Source organism: Adiantum capillus-veneris, chromosome 26 (assembly GCF_014529385.1).
Source record: "Adiantum capillus-veneris isolate H3 chromosome 26, ASM1452938v2, whole genome shotgun sequence".
NCBI lineage: Eukaryota > Viridiplantae > Streptophyta > Polypodiopsida > Polypodiales > Pteridaceae > Adiantum > Adiantum capillus-veneris.
The window spans coordinates 94,981,158-94,994,803 of record NC_140956.1 but is presented as its reverse complement, the minus strand read 5'-3'; the positions used below and the strand labels follow the sequence as shown (position 1 = coordinate 94,994,803).

At 43.6% G+C, this 13,646-nt stretch overlaps 1 pseudogene; it reads right to left on the bottom strand.

Moving 5' to 3' along the window:
- Positions 1-9,956: 9,956 nt before the first annotated feature.
- LOC147423843 (uncharacterized) lies at positions 9,957-12,727 on the bottom strand (annotated as a pseudogene).
- Between the last annotated feature and the right edge of the window lie 919 nt (positions 12,728-13,646).

The following is a 13,646-nucleotide window of genomic DNA, read 5'->3' as shown; positions in this document are numbered from 1 at the left end:
GTGAGAAAAACCCTCTCACTTATAATTCCAATAATTATTTTTCCTTCAGATAAAGTTGATTTAGCAACATCTCTCTCACTTATAAGCAATTGTCCTGAACTTTAGTGGTCCAATTGAATTGCCCGTGGGGACCATAGAAAATTCCAAATTTTGCTCAATGGTGAGTTGAGCTGGTCCTTTCTCATAGAGAACTTAAAAATTCTAGTAGAAAAGTTCAATAAATCAATACTTACCTTACGGGTTTGAAAGTAGATGGGTACTCCACTCCATTAGGAGAAATTGTTCTCTTTCCTCTAATTCCCTAAGGATATTTTTCATTGGATTGTATTAAAGTCCTAAAAATCTCACCAGTCTTTTGAATCATGTAGGCAAGTCGCCATTTACGTCTTTCCAACAGATCAAAAGTTTTCCTATCCGAGAAGGTGTTAACTTAGTTCTCCTTATCAACCTCAAAACGAATAATATTTTTAGACATCAATCTAAGTATTTGTGCTTGCACGTAAGATTGTGCTAGTAATCTTGAGTATATCAAACCTCTTATGTCCTCCTGCATAAGGGATGTCCGAATCATAGAGCATCCATCTCATGTGAGCATATATTTCTTTGGCAAAAAGAGTCTGTCATCCTGCCAAAATTGGGTAAAAGTCATCAAGTGTTTTCACCTCGCAAGCATCAATGACGGCTTGCAAAATCTGAGGTAGATAAAATTCTAGAAATAGCATTCTCTGAATGTATGTTCGAACTTGGTTCACATAAGAGAGAACCCGCTTTGATTCTCAGGAATGTTCTCCGAACAAAGTGATGACATGGCATGGCCTAAAGGACAAGAGCCTGGACAGAAGGGGCCTCCTAAACCCTAAAGAAAAGGAAGCAGAAAAATTTGTTCCAACTTATAGGTTCCGATCGAGGGGCTGAGAGGGGTTAGAACTTAAAAACCTAACCCTCACAACTAAAAAACCTAAATCCTTATTAAAATAAAGCAAAGTCCCAAATTGCATAGAAGGAGCTGACGTGGCATGTTGTACGAACGTCCACGATTTGTGGTGCATTTTGCAGAAGCATGATGATGTGGCAGCAACATGCGGGTTGCCTTGGGAGCGCTAGCATTTGGAGCTTGGAGCTTTTAGAAGTGAATTTTTTATGTAACTACTTTTGGAGTTTGGCCAAGGGCCTTTATAAGTATGCCCAGGGCCTCATTTCTGCTCAGATTTTTCTTGAGGAGCACTCAGAGAAGGAGGACCCTTGGACATTGTACTTTGAGAAGCATGAGAATAAAGAAATACGGTGAAGGGGTGCTAGCCTTTGGGGGTAGTGTGGCAGAAATCTGTGGTGCCGTGTTGTTTTCCTCTGCTCTCTCCCTCTATTTTTAAATTTGCTCAGTTGTTTCCAGTTTCTCTCACCTGTGTTGTTGTAGATCTGTGGCTAGGAGTGTCTAAGTCTATTACAATGGTATCAGAGCTCAGACGAAGGATCCGACCCCTTTTCCCACAATACACATGGATTCCAACAGTGAATCTAGCAGGGAGAAGACAATTCTACCTACTAGATTGAGGGAGGAAACCAACGGAGGATCTAGCAGGAGTCAACAGACTTCTTCCGAGGATTTAGGAGCTGAGTATGCCTCTCTTCTTCCGAGTGACCTCAAAAGGATGGAAGCCCAACAACAACTTCAGGTTAACATCTATGCCAACCAGATGTTCAAATACGCCAAGGATCCACAATATGCAAAAAAATTTAATAATCGTCCAATTGACGAGATTTTTTCGTGTAGATAGGTAGCCATTCATGTTAGTATACCTGCAATGTCCACCTTTCTGTTTTGCCCACCATAATGTATGCTCCATAGTTTATAAGGCCTCTATATGAGGAGAAGCCAATAGTGCACATATATTTGGTGGATTCCAACTTACAAAATTTTATTTTTCACTAATCTGCACAGCTTGCATTGCTGACTTCACTATCTGCTACTAAGCATCTTGAGGATATATCTGCATGCTTCTACGAAGTTTGGGTGAAAGTCATCCGCTAAACTTCATCTTTTCTTCATCAGAGAGGTTCAAGAATGGACCCACCTTGGAAAGAGTGAACCAATACCTTTTCACGTGATCGATTCCAATCTTCTTTGATGCCTTCCTCAAAGTGTAGAGGAAAAAAATTCTCGAAAAACTCGACCTTGAGTTTGGTCCAATTTAGGGCGTACTACACATGGTTGAACGACTGCTCTACTAGACCAACCCACTATAATAATACCATAAACCCCTAAACAAGATATAGTAGATGGATGGAATATACCTACATTTGAATCCAACAAATCCCTTCTCGAGTTCCTTGTAAAGCTTTGGTATACCACAAGTACTCGCAGTTCCCTTTAGTCACATCATAGTTACACGGAATGGCCATTTTGCAGTCCCCGTTCCCATCCCATTTTCCTATGCCGTGTTTTAGATGTGAGTTCTGAAACAGGGAATGGCATTTCATGTATGTTGTCGTTCTCCGTTCCCTGTTCCGATTTCCTGTTCCAGGTAATTATGGGTCACATGCCTCATTTGCGACTCTTCTCAGAAATTTCCATTCGCAAAGGCAACTTCAAACTGTCAAATGAAAGAGGTCGCTCATCTTTGCTTCTGTCAAAAGTATCAAACTTTACTATAGTGTTCTCAAGTCGAAAGACCCTCTTTGTATCCTTCTTGAAATGGCAGGATTTTTTGACTATGGTTCTGGATTCTTCAAGAGTATTTTGAAAGAGAAGTGAGATGAAAATGTCATGACTCGGCCGTGTCGATGTTCCAAGTGAAGGCCAGCAGGTCCCTCCAAAAGCACTCCCCCTCTTCGAACATCTCCAGACTCCTCTACGGAGAAAGGGAGGAGACCATGTTGTGATACCACTTGTCACAAACGGGAGAGCATAACAACATCAAATATACTATGATAAATAGAATTTATTACTAACAATGAGACAATTGATATAGAGAGAAATGGAGAGAAAGTGTGAGAAGATCGACACAGTATTGGGACCACAAGATGGGTTGGTCCCCCCTCGTAAGAATATCTTTATTACTGAGGAGATGTCTATACAAGCACTTGAGCCAAACGTATTACCCCATTTGTTCTAGATCAGACTGGATGGTATTCAGAAGCCTTGGCTTTGTAATCTCAAGGAAAACCCTATTTCTAGGGATCTCCGCTCCTTACTCAAAATCCTTGAGAGCCAAGGTTCTCACCTCTGGAACTCACCTTCCAGACTCAAGAGATGAAATCCTTTTAACTCCTTTTTTGACTTCTATTTTCAGAGTCCTCTTCTCGCAAATAATCTTAGCATCAGCTGTGATTTCCTAGATGGGAAGTCCTTCCTTGAGAATCTCAACACCCTAACCCCAACTTGAGAGTCTACCACTCTCATATCCGTGGATCTACTCCCAAACTCGGGGTATAAAACCCTTAGTCTGATCTGCTCTAGTGCCTCAGAGCGCTTTTATCTTGCAAAGGCTCATGCCTTCATCTGCTCCTACTACTATTCCCTCACGAGGAGGAAGTTCTCCTGCAATACAAACACTCAAAGATCAAAACATGAGAAAAGTGTTACCTGTGGAGTCTCGAAACTCGGAATGCAACTCGATTCTCGAAAAGCAATTCGCTGGTAGAGATCTCTATGCAGAGAACCCTCTCTTTCAATCCTACACACAGAAGAGGTTTGCTCTTCTCATAAATCATCCCCATCTACGACCTCTATGGACTGAAAACAGAGAAAAAAAGCAGCTTGTTGCGATCTCCGTGGGCACTTCTTCGCGATGAAACTTGCCTACTTGAACTTGGCAGCATCCGGTACACTTGGGGTAGCCATGAAAATCACTGGTGGCGTCATCTTCACGGCTGAAATCTACAGTGGCAGGAGCTAACTGTAGCACTAGCTTTTTTGGTGCCTGAGAGTGAGAGAGAGTCTGATTTTCTAGTTCTTGAGAGACGGCAAAAATAGAGGTGGTCTTCCTGGCAGGAATAGCACAGAGAGGGGGCGCCTAGGGCTAGAAGAAGAAGAAGAAGAGATTTTTACCGTTGTAGGAAACTATCCCGAGAGACCTTAAAGAGAGAAAGAGATCGCTTATCCGCTGCACATAGAACCAAGCGAGCTGAAAAAAAGAAGTTCATGGAAGCTAACTCCTAAGCTAGCTCCACATCCCCCTGTGAAGAGAGAACATCCGAACCATTGATAACTACCATAACTCTCCAACAGTCTCTACCTGTGCAATTGGATCACCCAAGGTAGGCGAATCCAAAAGAAACATGGAATATACATGTGAAACATGGAACTAAATCTGGGAGAATTGAGAAGAATATCTCCCCACTTTTACGAATGTCATGTTCAATTGCAATTGGTTCCTATTCCAACAAGGACCACTATCCACCATTTGTACAAAACGACATGCCAGTCTAAGCATAAGGGAAGTAGGTGTGTCCTTAATGGTACAATATTCGTCCTTAATGGTACAATATTCAGGGATCGGTCTGGCAGACAAGGCATAGGAACGACTACTTGGATATAAAGAGACAATGCAACCGCCAAAGTGGCTCAAGAAAACATCTGCCAAGATAGTAACTGTAGCGTAGGCTAAAAAACACCATCCAAAGCCACAAGAAATTGACAAGGAAACCAATGGATAAAAGACACCGTGCATGGTACTTCACTGAATGGAGCACCGACAGTCGACTAAAGAAAACAATCTGGAAGCCTCCTTTGAAAGAGAAGTATCCTCAACAAATGTACGCTCTGAGGTAACAAATAACTCAACCCCTAGTCTGAATAGAGCAAACAATGTCACTAAAAGCTTCAAAGGTAAAGCCGAGAGCTCCCCTAAAGATAGAAAGCCCCCTTCTTGGTCAATCTTGGGAAATGAGAATAAGTATCACGAGAAAAAATCTAACATAACGTGGAGTAAACTGCTTCCTCTCTAACTGAATAGAAAACCCGAATCTCATAGAACTCGAGACTCAAAGAGGATCACACCATCGGTAAACCAAATCACTCAAAATAGGGAGACTTGAAAGGTTATCACCTAGGGATCACGTTTTCCAAAGAAGCCGTCGGGGTCCAACAAGACCTAGCTACTCAAGCAAACTCCCTGAGATCAACCAAATGTCCACTACTCCTCTACATCTATCAAGATCAAACCACTAGGTACAATCCAATACAATGTGTCAAACTCCATATAGAATCGAAAGAGCACATGTACTCTTATTGTTGTAATTTTCTTTCTTAGAATCTTCACCAAAACTTTCCTTTCTACTTGTGTTGAGGAATATACTCACCAATCAATACCCAATACACAACATAGCACCAATACTCAAAGGAACTTTGCTCATCGGTAGACCTTGGCTGCGCCACACTAAAGCGCTTCATGATTGGGGAAACGATGCAATGTGGATACATACTCTTGGCTCCCCAATGCAACCCATTCGCCTAGAAGGAGGCATAGATCCCATAGTGCAACAAAGTTCTTTGTCAATGGAAACCAACCCTGAACAAGAACAACCTACTCCACCTGCTGACGGGTCAGACGAAGATCTGCTGTAATGGTTGGATGCTACCAAGTCTATGCCTTGTTATGGGGTCTCTATTCAATATCTGCCTAAAGGGACATTCTCTTGCAACTCCAACGTTTCTACTGTCACTGCACCCAGTAAGCCACTTGAGCTAGCAGCAAGTGTCGAGGATCTACAAAAGCTCACATACCCCTCAACCTTAGCACCATCCATGTTGGACTGTTAGAACCAACTTAAGTTCTCTGGGTCTGGTGAACTACCCTTCATCAAGCCTCTTCAAGGCGGCTTACAACAGTACCAAGTCAATTTCAAAGGGGATGACACTGATGTCTCTCTACTCCTTCACCTACAATGCAATCTTCAGCAGTGTCCTCTCCGGACCCCACAAAAGGAGCACATTTCGGCATTTCTGATACCCACCCGGATATGCTAGGCCATGTGCAATGCAGACGAGTATCTTTGCTCGGGTCTAGGTCACAGTTGAAGATCTATATAGCCCCTTCTGCAGGAACGGACAATGATTTTGCAAGAGATGGGTTTGTACAAACTCTGTTTTTGTGCCTCCTCTTTCTTAGCTTCACCATCCCTATTTATCCCCTCACCCCCTACCTCCCCTCTCTCTTTGTTCCACAACCCCTCCTACCCTCACTCGGCCCTGCCCTCCCCCTCCCTTCCCACTCGTCCCTACCCACCCCCTCCATCCCCCTACCCACCTGCTTACATCCCCTCTCGCCCCTACCCACCCCCTTCCTTTCTCCTCGCCCCTACCCACTCCCTCCCTCCCCCTCTCAGCCCTACCCTCTATCACTCGCCCCTACCCAACCCTCTCACCCCTACCCTCACCCCCCTCGCCCCTACCCATCCCCTCACTCCCCCTCTCGCCCGTACCCTCTCTCACTCGCCCCAATCTAGCCCAACCCCCTCGCCCCAATCTACCCCCACCCACTCGCCCCTATCTAGCCCCCTCGCCCCTATCTAGACCCGTCTCGCCCCTACTATCCTCTCACCCCTATCTGGCCCAACCCCCTCACCCCTACCCACTCCTCCCCTACCTACCCCTTCCCCTATAGAGTGAAGTAATAAGGCACTGAGATGTCCATGTATACAGAGAAACCCAACCCAGAATGAATTTTCTGTGAGAATCATTCATGTGCACGAATTGCAAAAAGGAGAAACCACAACCCACCACTTTGTTGAATAGAAGGTAGAAAATTGTTGCAGAAATGGACATGCCCGGTCAGCTTCCAATTGGTTCAATGGCTTTGTGTATGTGCTCAATCTATTTCAAGATTGGTTGTATTTCCACTAGCTTTGTGGGATTTGTTCATCTTGGCAGTCTTCACTTTCTACTTCTTCAGCATATCTTGCAAATATCGGCATTGCTTCATTGGTACTTCCTCCTAGAAACTCAAAATGTTCTCCAAACATCACCTTCTTTAGTCAGAGTGTACTGCGTTTTTCTTGGTGTTTCACGGTTCTCTCTAGTCTCACTGTTCTATCACACCGGGACGGTGAATGGTCTTGTGGTGGGCAACCTGTAGACACTGTAGCAGGGCTACATTGTCACTGGCATGGGACATGTAGTTAGTTGCAATTGGGCTTGATTTCACACTAGGAGGACTCTCGCCTGAGCAAGTGACACGTGGCAAGTGTTACGGATGGTGGTCAAGTGGACACCGTGGCCAGATCACCACCACCTCAGTTAGGAGATAGTCTTAGCTGGATTTGGATATCTGCCCGTTGTTGATGGCTCTTAGGAGATACATATGAGTGGTTGGTTCCAATCGTGCAGATGTATCATCATCCACTTTGTATGGTTTAGAGGCTAGCCTTGAGTCTTGAGTCTAGAGTTCTGCACGCCACTGGCACTCTCCCTACACATTGGAGCCTCGACACCCCCATTGTATCTTGAGTCCTGAGCTTGGAGCTGTGTGTATTGCCAGCTAGAGTTGTATGGTTCTTTGAGCTTGTCGAGTTCCATTGAGTTGAGTGTGCAGTTGTGTTTTGTGTTGTATCGTGTCTTGAGTCATATTCCGCTTCTGTGTTTAAGTCATGCTCCTATGTGATGTTTCTTTTGTTGGAATGAGGTTTCATGCATAGTGCACTGAGGAGCACCCACTCTAGAGAGCACGACACCTTTTCCTCGCTACACATGGCAACAAAAAATTATTTGGGAAAACCCGAACAATCCAACAATGCTACACATCCTGAAACCTCCATCACGGATTTATCTTCGATTAAAAGAGGTCGGGGTAATCAAGGGTAAAAGATGGGGAAGTCATAGAGGAGGGTCCATAGCCTCCACATACCCAAATCAGCCCCAAACTGGAGGAAAATAGCAAACTTCTTCTCTTTCGATCAAATGGCACCGGATCAGCCAATACCGAGCAAAGGTGGTGTTGTCAAGTAGGGCTCTGATATTATGTTAGAATAGGCAACAAAAGATGCAATGAAGACAAGAACTGGCCTCCAATGCGGTGGATACCTTGACTCTGATAAGATCTTCTAACACTAGAGAACACCTCAATGGGTCATGAATGAACAAGGCAACTGTGGAGAAGAGAGATCACTAAGGTAAAAACAGAGAGGACATTTGACAATGAGAGAGAGAGACAGAGAGAGATCTAGGAAAGGCTCTCCATGGTGATAACAAGTTGCTCATACAAGTGACCAAGGGTGATCCCTGACATGCCCCAATGGATAGACCCAAGGTACACAAAGTTAGACTGCTACTGCACAACTAACACTACCTCAACATGGGCTGCCCTAGCCTCCTATGAAAGCAAGGCTCTGGCTGGATCTCCTCCTAGCAAGAGAACTACTAATTTGGAGGGAGAGAGACATGCCTAATGGCATGGGCCCGGCACGGGTGCCATCTAGAGTGCATGAAAAATCTCCTCTCTGTGCTTGCACCTCATGTGGTGCTCTGCATCTAGATGATCACATCGTCTCCTCGTAGATGCCCTTAGAAGAAAAGCCAGGAAGATCTCTTTGCTGCCCATCAAACACCTAGGGGGCTGGCCAACAACGCCAGGTATCCAGTAAGAAAAATGCTAGGGACTACCCTCATGTACCCCCTAGTCACCCTAGGGCTGCAACCTAGGGGCACTAGCACCCTACATACTAGAGCACATGCAGACACACTGGCACGCAATACCTGTGGCCACTCATATATAGTCCAAACAACCCAGGTCAGCCAACTGTCCACCAGCCCCAACGATTGAAAAATGGGTAATAATGAAGTACCACGGCACCAAAGGTCATGGGAAAAAATAGGCAAGGCTAGGAAAATACCCCCAGCATGCAGAAGCGTAATAGCATCGAACAAAGTGAAAACCTTGAGCTAAATATGGATAGACACATCCCGACATGAGAAATCTGAGTCACTCCGACCTGGCACAACCACAAAACAGCTCACACTCCCTAACACTTGTCCCTCAGCCCACACTCCCTAACACTTGTCCCTTGGAGAAACTAGGAGAAATCCAAAGAGATGCCAGAACTCTAACAGAAAACCAAAACAACTGAGGTAGAAGAAGCCCTCACCATGGAGATACATAACTCTAACAGAAGATGCCCTCACGATGGAGATACATAACTCTAACAGAAGATGCCCTCACCATGGAGATATATAACTCTAACAGAAAACGTAGACCACTGAGACAGACAAGCCTTCAAATACATAGGTTCTTTATGTGGAGAGAAGGAGAAGATGGTGATGATAAAAAACACATGAAAAATTGGTGGAAAGGTTGTTAAGAGATTATAGAGAGGAGAGGAAGATGTACCAAAAAATGCTAGCCACCGGCATTTTGCAATGGATGAGATCATGCATGTGTCTATAGGGGAGTGTGTGCTTGCCAAGTACTGTTTCCTTTGGGATGCTGGCAACCACTAGAGTGCGGTGACTTGTTTCTAGGTATGTGCATGTGGATGGATGTGTATGCATGGCTTTGGATGTTGATTGGTCTTGCTACACTGATTACATTTTCATCTTTATTTATGTGCATTTTGTCTCTTTATGTTTTACTTTTTACCCTGCCATGCCTTTTATGCTGCTTTTATCAGGATGCTATGTAGCGATTTCATTTTAACAAGCTGACAAAGCTTTAATTTCAACTCAAGCTGTAAAGATATCAAATCAGCAATACACTTCTCAAAGTGTCCATCATCACCCCAACAGGATTTTATTGGTCGAGTCAGAAAAAATCTCTTAAGAATACACCAAGCGCCATCTCTCTTGAACTGGTAAGAGGGGTCTTGTTCGCCTTTTATTTGGATGCTATTTTTTTTTATATATATAGACAAATATTGTCAAGTTGTACAAATTGTCAAGTTGCCTACAATATTGTCAAGTTGTACAAATGAATGTATGTTTTATCAAAGACGAGTCTTCAGGTCAGAATTCCCAAATTGGAACTTCATGTGTCATCCGTCCTAGCAAAGCGTCCTTTGATAGGAGGCCTGCTGTCAGCCAAAGTTTTCCTACATGCGTACTGCAAAAAGACATCAGTTTGAAGTGCTGCTTATGTTGTAATTTAATTAGTGCACTACACATCACAACAAATTAACATGCATTACCTTAATCTTCTTACTGAAATTCCGCTCATTGCGCTTTCTCCGGTAACAGTCTATGCTTGAATCTTTCTCCTCTTTTCTGTATGGTTGGAAATTTATCTTTACGGTGGAGGGTTGGCTATCGTCGCTTAGCATTTCAACTCCAGCTAAACTTAGATCTTGGAGACATCACATGGTAGTTATGGATATCTCTGTCATTTAACCTCGCAGCATCACGGACCCTCCTCCCCTGAATGTAGGTGCATGAATTGGTATACTCTTGGAGCAAACGAAACGGTGGATCAAAATAAAAAGTGCAGACACTATAAACAATGAGAGTAGGCGTGTGGTAGACAAACTGTAGACCAAGTGCTTTTTCTGATAGAAGTGCATGAGGAGCCAGAGATGAGGCAATGATGCGAGCAAGCATACCTTTATTTTATCTGAGCTGTAAAGAGAGGCAAAGTAGTCGAATCTCGGGTCCTTGTACATACTTGGAGGCGGCGGTGGTGCAGGTGGAAACAAAATAGCATTATAACTTTGGGCTGATCCAAGGAGATGAGGTGCATATCTGCATGCATCTTGGATACCACGACAACAATCTGGGTGCATTGGACAATGGTTTCCCAGAACTTGAAGCCCCGGTAAAGTACCATTTGAATATATTTGCTTGTTGTTGTAATCAGTAAACCCCATATATAATGTCAAGACCACCTGACGACTTCCAATTGCATTCTCTTTGTGGCGCAATTCCCTTGAGAGTGCAATCATCTGCTGCCAAATTACATGGATGTTGCCCATACACCACCCCTTCCTGAAGCTGATTGTTGGCAGCCATATTGAAAGGTAGGGCTGGAGCTTGTAGACGATGTTCATGCTTTGGCTCGTTGAGGGTACTTGGTTGAGAGGTTGCGGCCGGATTTGAGGACGATTTATGACATAACCCTTGAGGCAGATCAGGGAGCACATTATAAGGGCTGAAGTGCTGCAAGAAATATGCTTGCAAGTCTCGTCCATACGTAGGTTCGTTCAACAACATTGTTTGAGGGTTTGTATGGCAACTTTCCGCCTGTTTAGAGCAGAAGCTTTGTGTGACATTTGGGGAACACATTTGTGGAAGATGTGGTAATGGTGGGAGAACTTGACTGGATCCTTGGGAAGGGCCCTTCGATATTGAGATGTTGGTGGTAGTAGCGTTAACGATAGTGTCGTCTAGACCATCTGAAAATATGCACTTTGAGGGAAATATGGGATGTCGAGACGACAATAACGACTCCGAGGATGTAGCTCATGAGGTCAGTTCAACCGTGGAATAGTGTGACACTGGTGAGTTATGGTCACTTGTTTGGATCGGCGAGTCTAGAAGGAACAAGCTCGCCTCATCCACTCTTTCACCACCAAAATCAGTAATTATGTCAACAATGTCACGCCCTTGCCCCTCTGCATTGTGCTGCTGTCCGTCGGGGATTTGAGTCTCCTGTTCAAGAATTTAGAAAAGGATGAGTTATCAGAAAAACTGCACATATAAAATAGCATCAACACACATGCAAATGATGAGCTTTACATGAAAGAAAGTGCACTTGCTCAAAATACAGAAAAGCATGTGTACTAGAATTTTTAATTTGACAGACAAGGTTAACTCATGCGGCCATTGGAGACCTCTCGTATCCAATGTCCTAAGAGAAGTAGAGAATTAGAAATACATTTGACATATTCTTGTTTCCTATATGGATTGGACCTACCTTTTCACTTTCTTGTGAAACATTGAAATCTTCTTTTGCTTTCGGTTGTCAAAAAGTCCCTTCATTTCATAGCCTTACATTACCTTGACTTCCTTTTCATTTGATTGTTTTAGAATGCCAACATGAACCTTCACCTTTTTTTTTAATTTTATGAACAAGGCTACACTCCAAGCCTCCTGTATACCAAATCATGGTGTCTAGAGGCACACGATGTGATTAAACAAAAATCTGAAGCCTGTCTAGAGGCACACCATGCGAGAGATACATGGCCTTTTGTCTGCGCCAACAATTCTGCAAAGAACGGAGTTTGAGTTGTTAATGGAACGCACATTCTTCTTTTTTGGTCTGCACAAGGTGAGTGCATACATCAAGGAGTGCATAAGCATGTGTGCGTGTTGGGTGCATTGGATTGGTGGTAGTTTTTGAGGGACTAGTGGCACATATGCCCTTAAAATTTTGAGATCTTCCAAATCAAGGGCATATGCTAGTGCCACGTACGCACTAGCGCTCTAAGTTTAGTTGGATGAGGGGGCATCTGCATGCACATAGCAAATTTCCACACCAACAACCACAAACCAATAGCATTTAACAGCACAATTGATCTAGGCAGCAAGCTGGATTGAGCTCGAAATAACTGAAACAGCAACAACCCAACAACATTTGATAGCACAATTTAACTAATCTGCAAGGATTGAGCTCCGGATAAAGGAAACAATCACAGTTTAACAACATTTGAACAGAGCACGATTTGAACTAATTTGCAAGGATAGAGCTCTGCATACATACATGAAAGCAAGCTCTGAATTTTAGAGAACTAAAAGAAAGCATGACAAGAAGAGACAAAGAAGAGGAAGAACACTTACGCAGTGATTGCAGCAATCAATCAACATCATGCACCTGCACCTTGATGACAGACGAACAATGATGCGAAACCTCTCTCTCTCTCTCTCTCTCTCTCTCACTCTCTCTGCGCGCTAATTTTTCCAGATAAAGACGAACAATGTACAGGTAAAGGAGTGGTGCGCTAAGAATGGTCAGGAGACTCCAGTTAGATTGCGGCTCAAAACGTTTTAATTTTGAAAATTTTGAAAATTCCTAAAGGCTACGGACTCCGGAGATAGAGAGAGCGGGGGGGTTAAGGGATTTTCTCAAAAGAAAAGCCTTCAGTATTTGTCCATAGTTATCGTTGTCCTTTTTGGCCTAGCTTGTGTGGTGTCAACTTGGGGTTGTTTTGCTTTGAGAAAATGCATGCAAACGAAGAAGTCGCTATCCATGTTATTGACCATGAATGTGTGTGTGTGTGTGTGTGTGTGTGTGTGTGTGTGTGTGAGTGAGAGAGAGAGAGATTTATCGAGCTCATAAGGCTCAGTCTTTATATATATATATATATATATATATATATATATATATATATATATAGATGTGTGTGTGTGTGTGTGTGTGTGTGTATTATATATATACATATATCACTACAAGAGGTTGTGTGCTCTTGTGACGCTATTAGCGACGGAAATACACTGGGTTTTTATAACCCCCGGCGTCGCTAAAACCGTCGCTACGAGAGCGTCGCTATATAGAGACGCTCATAGCGACGGTCATAGCGACGGTTATAGCGACGTTTACACAGAAGTCTATAGCGACGCTCATAGCGACACTACAGAGCCATAAATAGCGATGGTTATAGCGACGCCCGAGAGAATTTTTTTTTGGTGACAGGACATTGAATGCCCTGCCATCCATCAACCATATTGTACTTGATTCACTTTTTAAAAAAAGTGCAAGGGTAGATAATAGACCCAAAATAGTCACCCA